General features: G+C 36.3%; 1 protein-coding gene and 1 pseudogene across 1 annotated transcript in view; one reads left to right on the top strand and one right to left on the bottom strand.

Moving 5' to 3' along the window:
* RELN (reelin) overlaps positions 1 to 13,002 on the bottom strand; it is a 523,500-nt gene that overhangs the window by 310,100 nt on the left and 200,398 nt on the right. The window lies entirely within an intron of this gene.
* On the top strand, positions 10,074 to 11,618 carry LOC118020654 (annotated as a pseudogene).

Raw genomic sequence — 13,002 nt, 5'->3', positions numbered from 1 at the left:
GTCAAATGTAGCTGGAACTCCAATTCTCACTTAGTGTTTTCAATAATTGCTATGTGATACTGCATTGCAATAAAGAATAATCATTTTGGTGAAAAAGCACTGATAGTTGCAGAATATATAACACGAAAGAGAGGCAAACATTTATCATTGGCAGAGTTTTTATCTTTCTTTGCTTTGTAAATCAACAACAAAGTGGATCTAGGGAGGGAAGACACCTCTAAGCAGATAAAAACATGTTTTGTTTTGTCAATGCACAAAAGGATTGCTCTCATTAACTATTAAAAGAAGCAGAAATGGGTGTCTGGGTGGCTCAGCTGGTTAAGCGACTGCCTTCAGCTCAGGTCATGATCCTGGAGTCCCTGGATCGAGTCCCGCATCGGGCTCCCTGCTCAGCAGGGAGTCTGCTTCTCCCTCTCCCACTCCCCGTTTGTGTTCCCTCTCTCGCTGTGTCTTTCTCTGTCAAATAAATAAATAAAATCTTTAAAAAAAAAAAAGGAGCAGAAATGCCAAATTTCTCAGGAGTGATCAGAGAATTTTAGAATAAGGGAAGGCTGATTGGACTGATTCATATATCAAGAAGGATTATACCCAGGCGCCAAACATCTGTCAAAAGCTCCCAACTCACATGCTAGGTTTCTAAAACTGAAAGGAGGAGTGCTATATGCCAAGATAAAGGACTTTTTATTGTCTAATTTCTAAATAGCTTCATATGAGCTTTATCAGCAATTTGCCTGGTTCAGAAAACCACAAGTAATAGATCCTTGATTATAAACAATAAAAAACATGTACAATTTTTGTTATTAAAATGATCGTGTTATCTCTGCCTCCACTAAATAATTCAACAAGCCCTTAAGGATTATGAATCTGATGAGGTGCTAAGATATTAGCCTGCTCTAGCCTGCTCAGAGTCTGGCCCTCTTGACAGAGGATGGGTGCTCAGCAAATATTTTTTTAGTTAATTTGAACTGTGTCTTCTTACTAGGCTATATGTGCCCTAGACATAGGGATTTTTATCTATTTTTTTTTCCTATATTGGTACTCAGTGCTTGACATACAGTAGCCTTACAGTAAATATTTGTGGAATACGTGATTAGTCTGTGTTATGTTTATTATATAATGTTAAATGCTTTAATAACTAATTGGTAAATTCTCACACAAGAAACACATACGGAAAAGATGATTAGGTGCTAATAATAAATGGTCACAATAAACATTATTATAGGTTAGATTTAGCTCAGAAATCAAATCAGGTAACAGTAAGAACAATAAAAGTAATAAGCTAATGCATTTGCTTGACCACTGCAAAATGTTTTCACCATTTAACATCTTCCAGAGTTTTCTTAAACCACTCGTATCCCAGAAATGCCTTCCGAAACTTCGCAATAAAAATAGTTTTCATACCACCTTTTCAAATCACTAAAATTCATCAAAGAAACGTACTTGAGTGGCTCTGCTGTCTTAAACACCTTTTAACTAAGTAAGCCTTGTGTTAATTTGTCTCAGAGGCATCTGTAGGAAAGACAAGGACAAAACTGGTAAAATAGTTTATCAATTCCAAACAACACCTTAGTAAAAGTTATGTTATTCACTGGATAGTGAATTAAAGAGTCTGCATATTTGTGAAAACACTAATGCAAAGTATTTAGGTGCCACTGGTCAGTGGACTGATAGAAAGACTATGAGTTTCAGATACAGAAGAATGGAGGCTGCAATCTAGGTCTGGCACTCATTCTCTCCATGACCTATGCCGTATCACTGCATGTCTCGTTTTCTCGATCTATAAAATAACCTGATTGCATTGGGTAACTTCTAACAGTAAATCTGGAATCAGAACAAACATTTTGGGTTTGTACCACAGCTTGATGGCTTATGTTGACCTTAGATAAGTACTTATTTTTCAAAAGAAGACTTCAAAATTTGCACTATCTATTTTTCAGGGCTGTGGTGAAAATCGAAAGAGTTCAACTCCATAAAAAGATAGGGAAAAAATGTGAAGAATTATAATGATGATGTTCTAACTGGTCATTTCAGAAAATATTGGCACAAACATGAAAGGGAATTTTTTTTTTTAAGATTTTATTTATTTATTAGAGAGAGAGAGGGAGAGAGAGAGCACAAGCAGGGGGAGCAGCAGGCAGAGGGAGAAGCAGGTTTCCTGCTGAGCAAGGAGCCCGATGTGGGACTCGATCCCAGGGCCCTGGGATCATGACCTGAGCTGAAGGCAGATGCTTAACTGACTGAGCCACCCAGGTGTCCCAGAAAGGGAATTTTCTAAAAATCCCTCCACTCTTACCACTTTTATTCAACACAGTACGAGAAGTCCTAGCCACAGCAATCAGACAAGAAAAAGAAATAAGAGGCATTCATATTGGTAAAGAAGAAGTTAAACTGTCACTATTTGCAGACGACATGATACTATTCATAGAAAATCCTAAAGACACCACCAAAAAACTAGAAGTAATAAATTCAGTGAAGTGGCTGGATAAAAAATTAATACCCAGAAATTGGTAGTGTTTCTATACACTAAAAATGAAGTCATAGAAAGAGAAATTAAAAAAACAAAAACAAAAAAACACACACACCCCATTTACAATTGCACCAAAAATAATAAAATATTTGGAATAAACTTAATCAAAGAGGTGAAAGACAATAAAACACTGAAGAAAGAAATTAAAGATGACACAAATAAATGGAAAAATATTCCATACTCCTGGATTAGAGAGATCAATATTGTCAAATGTCCATATTATCCAAAGCAATCTACAGATTTAATGTAATCTCTATCAAAATACCAACAGCATTTTTCAGGGGGGCCCGGGTGGCTCAGCTGGTTAAGCGTCTGCCTTCAGCTTGGGTCATGGTCCCAGGGTCCTGGGATCAAGGCCCGTGTCGGGCTCCCTGCTCAGCAGGGAGCCTGCCTCTTCTTCTCCTCCCCACACATGCTCTCTCTCTCAAATAAATTAACAACAACAACAAAAATACCAACAGCATTTTTCACAAAACTAGATCAAATAATAAAATTTGTATGGAACCACACAAGAGCCCAAATAGCCAAAGCAATCTTGAAAAAGAAGAACAAAACTGAAGGCATCACAATCCCAAATTTCAAGATATACTACAAAGGTGTAGCAATCAAAACAGTATGGTACTAGCACAAAAACAGACACATAGATCAATGGAACAGAATAGAGACCCCAAAATAAACCCACATTTACATGGTCAATTAATCTATGGCAAGGAGTGCTTGCTTCACATATACTAATCTATGGCAAAGGAGGCAAGAATACACAATGAGGAAAAGACAGTCTTTTCAACAAATGGTTCTGGGAAAACTGGACAGGTAGCTACATACAAAGGAAGGAAACTAGACTACTTTCTAACACCATACACAAAAAAACTCAAAATGGATTAAAGACCTAAACATGAGCCCTGAAACCATAAAAATCCTAGAAGAGAACACAGACAGTAATCTCTCTAACATCCGCCATAGCAATATTTTTCTAGATACGTCTCCTGAGGCAAGGAAAACAAAAGCAAAAATAAACTGTTGGGACATATCAAAATAAAAAGCTTTTGCACAGCAAAGGAAACCATCAAGAAAACAAAAAGACAACCTACTGAATGGGAGAAGATACTTGTAAATGATATATCCAGTAGGGGGTTACTATCCAAAACATATAAAGAACTGATACAACTGAATACCAAAGAAACAATCTAATTAAAAAATGGGCAGAAGACCTGAATACTTTTCCAAAGAAGACAGATGGTCAACAGACACATGAAAGATGCTCAACATCACTCATCATCAGGGAAATGCAAATCAATGAGGTTTCACCTCAACCTGTTAGAATGGCTAAAATCAAGAAGACAAGAAACAAGTATTGATGAGGATGTGGAGAAAAAGGAACCCTCGTGCACTGTTGGTAGGAATATAAATTGGTACAGCCACTGTGGAAAACAGCTTGGAGGTTCCTCAAAAAATTAAAAATAGAAATACTATGTTATCCAATAATTCCACTATTGGGTATTTACCCAGGGAAAATGGAAACACTAACTCAAAAAGATATATGCATCCTTATGTTTATGGCAGCATTATTTACAATAGCCAAGACATGGAAGCAACCTAAGTGTCCATCAATAGACGAATGGATAAGGAAAATGCAGTATATGTATACAATGGAATATTACACAGCCATAAAGAATGAGATTATGCCATTTGCAACAGCATGGATGGACCTAGAGGGTATTATGTTAAGTGAAATGAGTCACTCATTTCCACTCATAAATGGAATCTTAAAAAAATGAATAAACAAACAAAAAGCAGAATCAGAACTATAAATACAGAGAACAAACTGATGGTTGCCAGTGAAGAACTGGGCAAAATGGGTGAGGGGGAAACGGACATACAGGCCTCCAGTTATGGAATGAGTAAGCCACATGAATAAAAAGCAGAACATAAGAAATACAGTCAATGATATTGTAATGGTGATGTAATGGGACAGATGGTAGCTCTACTTACAGTGAACATAGCATAATGTATAAACTTGTCAAATCACTAAATTGTACACCTGAAACTAATGTAATATTGTGTGCCAACAACACTTAAAAAAAAATCCCAAAGTATTTAGGATGAAAAGTCACCCCCTTACCCTCAAAAAATAAAACTATAAACTCTAAAATATTTTATGACTGTGACAAAGCTGATGAAAGCTCTAATAAAAGATAGGATATCTAACCTAGTTAATTTAATCGTAACAAATTAGGACAATATTAGTATATTCTTGTAAAACAATTCTGCAGAAGTATATACAAGGGTTACTTTGGAGAAAACAAGCTTTTAATTATTTTTTCTGTTACAGAAATAATGTGTGTATTATGAGAATTTAAAAATATACAAAAGGATTAGTATGAAAATAAAAGTACTCATATTCATATCCAGGAGAGATAACATTATTAACATTTTAGTAAACTATATTCTAGCTTTTTAAATTAATTCATGAATATAAAGTTTTTAGAAAATTGTTTGCCTGGGGGGCCTGGGTGGCTTAGTCTGTTAAGTGTCTGCCCTTGGCTCAGGTCATGATCTCAGGGTCCTGGGATCAAGTCCCGCATCAGACTCCCTGCTCATCAGAGAATCTGCTTGTCCCTCTCCCTTTGCCCTTCCCCCGTTCATGCTCTCTCTCAAATAAATAAATAAAATCTTTTAACAAAAAGAATCTTGCTTGCTTAAAAAGTTTCTATTCCTTTATATTTAATATTTATTATAAATAGTTCCTATATCATTAAATATTTTTAGAGCAAGATTGTTAAAAGCTACATAATGTTCCACTGTATGGCTATAGCATAGTTTCTTTAACTATTGTACTATTGTTGGAATTGGGTTTTTTTCTATTTTTTTAGTATTTTAAATAATGAAGTATATAAATCTGACCATATCTTTAATTTTTTCCCCAGCTTTACTGAGATGTAACTGACACATAACACTGCATAAATTTAAGGTGTACAACATGTTGATTTGAAACATTTATACACTGCACAATAATTACCATGATAGCATTAGCTAACACCTCCATTCTGTCATATAATTACCATTTCTTTTTTATGGTGAGAATACTTAAGATCTACTCTCTTGGCAACATTCAAGTATATGATACAGTATTGTTAGCTGTAATTACTATGCTGTACATTAGATCCTCAGAACTTGTTAATTTTATAACTGGAAGTGTGTTCCCTTTGGCCTCTATTTCTTCATTTCCTCTACCCAACGACCCCTGGTAATTACCATGCCACTCTCTGTTTCTCTGAGGTAGACATTTTGCACATATCTTGTATTTTAAGATGGATTTCCAGGACTGGGATAATGAAATTCAGGGCATAAACACGAAGGCCATAATTCCAAACACCATATAAAGAAAGGTAGATTTGTCCACCAGTATCCCAGAGAGCACCCACCCCACAATACCCCTGGTGGCATTGAGCATTATCAGTCTATAGTTTCATTCTAAAGGTATCATGTTACTTTTAATTTCCATCCCACTGATTATTAGTAGGATACTTTGCATGTTTCTTGGTTACATTTTTCAGTTTTGGGAATTAACTGTTCATGTCCTTGACATTTTGCAACGGGTTTTAATGTTTTTCTAACCAACTCACAAGAACACCTTAAATGTGAAGGCTATTAACTCTATGCTATATATTTCTTACCAATATTTTCTATGCAGTTTATAATTAGTCTTTTATTATATTTATGGTTTTTTTATTAAAAAATTTAAATTTTCATGTAATCAAATCTTTCAGTCAATTCCCTTCTAATTTTTTCCAGGCTTTTCATGCTTAGAAGCTCTTTCCCCTTCTAAACTCAGCTGAATAGATATGTACATGCATTTTCTCCTGGAAATTTTTTTCTATTCATCGGGAATTTATTTTGGCATATGGGCATTCAGTGGAGATTTAAATTTATTTTTCTCATTTATTTAAAAAATTTCCTTACATATTTTATTGAATAATTTTTTATCAACCTTATTATAGAATCTTTCCTATATTATGTTTTCAATATATATCACAGTTATTTCCTGAATTATCTATACATTTCCATTGATGTGAAAGGTGTCAATAAATTTCTACACTAAACTTGCCACAATAAACTCAATTATATGGATAGGGTAGTCAGGGAATTGGGAATAATGGTTTTTTTTTCATGATTTCTGACTTTAACAGAAATAAACAGTACTTATATTAGCCATAATTAAATTATACTCATGAAATGGAAATGCATAGTGAAACTTTCAAATCTGTAGAGTATGCTTATTTCTAGTTGTTAAACATCCATTGATTCAGATAATTCTAGGCAATAATTCCTATGGCAGTTTGAGAAGACATATTTGTCAGCTGAGCATTTATGTGGGTAAAGTGTAATGAATTTTAGGAAAATATAATAATTCTGAGCCTTCTTCTCTAAAAATACTGAATCAGGGGTGCCTGGGTAGTGCAGTCCACCAACTCTTGGTTTCAGCTCAGATCATGATCTTGGGATCGTGGGATCAAGCCCTGCATTGGACTCTGACTTCAGCGTAGAGTCTGCTTAGGATTCTCTGCCCCTCCCCTGCCTCCACTGCTCTAGCTCCTTCTCTCTCTCAAATAAATAAATAAATAAAAATACTGAATCAGAGAGAATCTGAAATTAAGATATGAGGTACAACATGGGGGGGGGTCTAAAAACGGCAAGATAGAAAGAACACCTCTGGTATGAAGGGCTGGACAGCCAACTACTTCCTGTGCATTATAAGCATTATCAAGAAATTGAAAACCAACAAGCATGAAGAGAAAATCCTAAAAGCTCCAGGCAAAGAAAATATAATAACTTTCAAAATAAGAATAAAACTGTGTCATTTTCATGTTCTTAATTACAGCACAGAAAGCCTTTGAAATGTTCAGAGAAGATTATTTTTAATCTGGACTTCTATTTTTAGCCAATCTATCATCAAACGTAAGGAATCAAACATTGCACTCCCCAGGTATAATCTCTCAGGAAGCAACTGAGAAAGTGCTCTAGGAAAAATAACAGTAAATTAAGAAAGAGAAGAAATAATTAAAAATGAAAAGCTGTTCAAGAAGGAAAAAATCATAGTACACCGTTCGGTTCTGCAGTGAATAATATTTATATAACCATTGACTGAAACACTGATGACTGATTTTATTTAAAAATGTGATATATTTATATTGGGAGGAAATGGGGATGAAGTTGTGTGTCTGAGGTTAATGGCATAAAAGAAGTACATCTTCTTCTTCCACAATATGAAGTCACTTGGTTTAAGTATTTATTTAAAAATACTTAAGCAATACCAGAAGCAGTGGTTAAAATGATAACAATAGCTTACTCTGGGAGTGTTTCTGGAAGGAGCAGAGATGAGAAGTCTTCCTTTTTATTACAAGTCTTTTCTTATTACATGATATTTATTTATTTATTTTTAAAGATTTTATTTATTTATTTGAGAGAGAGAGCATGAGTGGGGGCGGGGGGAGAGGGGCAGAGGCAGAAGGAGAAGCAGACTCCCTGCTAAGCAGGGAGCCTGACATGGGGCTCCATCCCAGGACCCTTAGATCATGACCTGAGCTGAAGGCAGATGCATAACCGACTGAGCCACCCAGGCGCCCCTTATTATATGATATTTAAAACATCTTTGTCAAAAATAGAATTTAAATTAAAAATAAATGAATATCAAAGCAAGCAGAAGGAAAGAAATAATAAAGATTAAAGAAGATATGAATAAAAAAGAGAACAGAAAAATACTAGAGAAAATCAATGAAGCCAAAAGTTGGTTCAATGAAAAGAACAACAATATTGACAAACTGTTTGCTAGTAAAAGAAAGAAAAGAAAGAAAGAAAGAAAGAAAGAAAGAAAGAAAGAAAGAAAGAAAGAGAAAGAAGGAAAAAATGACAGAAAGAAAGAGTGAGAAAGAAAATCAATTTACTAAAATCAGGAATGAAAGAGGGGACATTACTATTAACTTTGCAGAAATAAAAAGGATTTTAAAGAAATACTATGAATAGTTAATACCCACAAACTAGATAACAAAGATGAAATGGACAAATTTCTAGAAAGATAGAAAGTACTAAAACTGATTCAGTAAGAAATTGAAAATCTGGGGCGCCTGGGTATCTCAGTTGGTTAAGCGACTGCCTTCAGCTCAGATCATGATCCTGGAGTCACAGGATAGAGTCTGGCATCGGGCTCCCTGCTCAGCAGGGAGTCTGCTTCTCCCTCTGACCCTCCCCGCTCTCATGCTCTCTCTGTCAAATAAATAAATAAATAGATCTTAAAAAAAAGAAATTGAAAATCTGAATAGACCTATAATAAGCAAACAGACTGAATTAGTAATAAAAAAACTTGCCACAAAGAAAATCCCAGGTCCAGATGGCTTCACTGGTGAATTCTATAAAATGTTTAAAGAAGAATTAACACCAATCCTTCACAAACGCTTCCAAAAAATAGATGAGGCAGGGAACATTTTCCAACACATTCTAGGGGGCCAGCATACCAAAGCTCAGTAAATACATCACAAGAAACAAAAACTACACAAATACCACTTAATGAATATAGACTCAAAAACTATCAGCAAAATATTAGCAGATTGGAATCCACCAACATATTAAAAAGATTATACACCATGACTCAAGCAGGATTTAACCCAGAAATGCAAGGTTCAACATATAAAAATCAATCAATGCAATATATCACGTTAATAGAATACAGGGAGGCGGGGAACACGATTATATCATTAGATGCCGTATGATCATTTGACAACTTCCAATATCCTTTCATGATAAAAAAAAAAAACCACACTCAACAACCTAGGAATATGAGGAACAGCTTGAAATGCCATCTACAAAAAACTGATAGCTAAAAGCACACTTATTGGAGAAAATGAAAGTTTTCCTTCTAATATGAACAAAACAAGAATGCTGCTCTTGCCACTTTTATTCAACATTGTATTGGAGGTTCAAGCCAGGGATATCAGTCAAGAAAAAGAAATACAAGGTATCCATATTGAAAAGGAAGAAGTAAAAAATACCTCTACTTGACATAATAATGGCATAATGACATAATCTTGTATATAGAAAATATTAAAGAATCTACAAGAAAATTATTAGAGCTAATAAATAAATACAGCAAAGTTACAGAATAAAAGACCAATATACAAAAATAAGTTGTTTTTCTATACACTATCAATGAATAAACTGGATATAAAATTAACTGGAATAAAACAATTCCACTCACAATAGCATCAAAAAGAATAAGACATTTAGGCATAAAGTTAGCAAAAAAAGAGCAAGAATTGTACATGACAAACTACAAAACACTGTTGAAGAAACTAAAAGAAGTCTAAATAAATGGAAAGAAATCTCATGTTCATAAGTCAAAAAACCTAATATTGTCAAGACAGCAGTAATACCAAAATGGATCTACAGATTCAACACAATACTTACCAAAGTAATGAGTATTTCCCAGAAATGCACAATCTGATCATAAAATTCACAGAAATGAAAGGAGTTAAGAAAGTCAAATAACAACAAAGTTGGAGGACTTGCACTTCTTGATATAAGCTTACAGTAACTATTAACTTAGAGTAATCAAGATGGTGTGATATTGACAGAAGAACAAACAGATCAGCGGAACAGAATTTCCTTTCAGAAATTGACTTTCACATTATAGTCAATTGCTTTTTGGCAAAGGAGCCAGGACAATTCAAGGAGAAAGGTCTTTTCAACAAGTGGTGTTCAGTCAAAGGGAAATCCACATGTAAAAGAATGAAGATGGCGGAACTTCCCACAACACTCGGTAAGAAGAGGAGCAGCAGCTGTGTGGGCTGGGCCCAGCAGCGTGCTCCTTCCTGCTCCCCCGCACTGGCCTCAGCTGCTCACCAGCTATAGAAAATGGTGAAAGAAACCACTTACTATGATGTTGTGGGGGTCAAACCCAATGGCCCCCCAGGAAGAAGTGAAAAAGGCTTACAGGAGACTGGCCTTGAAGTACCACCCTGCTAAGAATCCAAATGAAGGAAAGAAGTTTAAACAGATTTTTCAAGCTTATGAAGTACTCTCTGATGCCAATAAAGGGAATCATATGACAAAGGAGGAGAACAGGCAATTAAAGAAGGTGGAGCTGGTGGTGTTTTGGGCTCCGCGATGGACACGTCTGGTATGTTTTTTGGAGGAGCAGGAAGGATGCAGAGAGAAAGAAGAGGTAAAAATGTTGTGCATCAGCTCTCAGTAACCTTAGATTTATATAATGGTGCAACAAGAAAACTAGCTCTGCAAAAAATGTGATTCGTGACAAATGTGAAGGACAAGGTGGTAAGAAAGGAGGGGTAGAATGCTGTCCCAATTGCTGAGGTACTGGAATGCAAATAAGAATTCATCAGAGAGGACCTGGAATGGTTTAGCAAACTCAGTCTGTGTGCATGGAGTGCAGGGCCATGGGGAATGGATCAGTCCTAAAGATAGATGTAAAAGCTACAATAGAAGGAAGATAGTTGGAGAGAAGAAGATTCTAGAAGTTCATATTGACAAAGGCATGAAAGATGGCCAGAAGATAACATTCCATGGTGAAAGAGACCAACAACAAGGACTGGCTCCCGGAGATATTATCATCGTTTTAGATCAGAAGGACCACACTATTTTTACTCAGTGAGGAGAAGACCTTTTCATGTGTATGGATATACAGCTGGTAGAAGCACCATGCAGCTTTCAAAAGCCAGTATCTACTCTTGACAATCGAACCATCCTCATCACCTCTCCTCCAGGTCAGATTGTCAAACATGGGGATATCAGGTTTGTGTTGATGAAGGCATGCCAATTTATTGTAGACCATGTGAAAAGAGGTGCCTAATCATCAAATTCAAGGTAAACTTTCCTGGGAATGGCTGTGTCTCTCCTGATAAACTCTCTTTGCTGGAAAAACTCCTCCCGGGAGGAATTAGAAGAGACTGATGAAATGGACCAGGTAGGATTGGTGGACTTTGATCCAAATCAGGAAAGATGGCGCCATTACAGTGAAGAAGCATCTGAGGGTGATGAGCATCATCCAAGGGGTGGTGTTCAGTGTCAGACCTCTTAATGGGGCCAGTAAATGACACTGCTTGCGTTTTATATGTGGTAGTAAATGAGGGAAGGACTAGAATCATAGCTCACTACTTGCTATTGTTTTTAATATTCAACTACAGTAGTGTTTTAAAAGTTAAATGAAGAATAAACTCAAATATAAAAACTCTGACTTTGCCCTCTATGTATAATGACTTTAGTGTGCAAGATAAGTTTAATAATTGTAGAAACTAATTTTAAAAAATCTCGCCTAGGGCGCCTGGGTGGCTCAGTCGTTAAGCATCTGCCTTTTGCTCAGGTCATGATCCCAAGGTCCTGGGATCAAGTCCTGCATCGGGCTCCCTGCTCCGCAGGAAGCCTGCTTCTCCCCCTCCCACTCCCCCTGCTTGTGTTCCCTCTCTCACTGTGTCTCTCTCTGTCAAATAAATAAATAAAATCTTTAAAAAAAATCTCGCTTAGCATTTGTTAGTCCACACCTTGTCACTGATTTCAGCTCTATGTACATGAAACAGCTTAGACTGAAATGCTAGGTGTATGTATTGACTTCAGTATATGACCCTTAATTGTTTTGTTTATGTCAGTAAGCTCTACACCCAGCATGGGGCTTGAATTCATGACCCTGAGATCAAGAGTCACACGCTCCACCGAATGAACCAGCCAGGCACCCCATGACCCTTAACTGGTAAGCTATGAAGTTAAAACTTGTATTTAACTGGCAATCAGACTAAGAACTTAATTTGTACAGAAGTGCTGGTCTGCAGTTATATTAAGTGGGATTCATTGTGATGCCTCTGCATTCATTCTCTTGCCTCACCTGTTACTTGAAGATGGCATGCTACGTAATTTGGCCTGTTGTAATAGTGATAGAAATGATACCTTTCTAAAGAAGGGGTTTAGCATGATATGCTGCTGCTTGAGGGCTTGCACTTGTAGAATTGCATTCCTTTCTGCTGTGCTATCTTTTTTTTTTTAAGACTTTATTTATTTGACAGAGAGAGAGAGAGAGAGCACAAGCAGGGGGAGGGGCAGAGGGAGAGGGAGAAGTAGGCTTCCTGCTGAGCAGGGAGCCTGATGCAGGGCTCCATGTGGAGCTTGATCCCAGGACCCTGGGATCATGACCTGAGCCAAAGGCAGACACTTAACCCACTGAGCCACCCAGGTGCCCCTATCTTTTATATATATATATAAAAGATACATGTATATATATATATAAGATATATATATATATATCAATCAATCCTGGTTACACTTTTTTCCCCCTTCTCTTTGGACCATGATAAACTTCAGAGTAGTGACTTCAGGAGCAGGGCAAGTTAGAGTGAAGAGACATGGAGAATAAATTGCATGTATGAGATAGGAAGGTGTTTTTTAGGTATGTTACAGGCTTACTTTAAACCATT

The sequence above is a fragment of the Mirounga leonina genome, unplaced genomic scaffold, assembly GCF_011800145.1.
Source record: "Mirounga leonina isolate KUSES-001 unplaced genomic scaffold, KU_Mleo_1.0 Mir_174, whole genome shotgun sequence".
Classification (NCBI taxonomy): Eukaryota; Metazoa; Chordata; class Mammalia; order Carnivora; family Phocidae; genus Mirounga; species Mirounga leonina.
The sequence above is the reverse complement of the archived record's forward strand: the minus strand, read 5'-3'. Positions and strand labels throughout refer to the sequence as shown.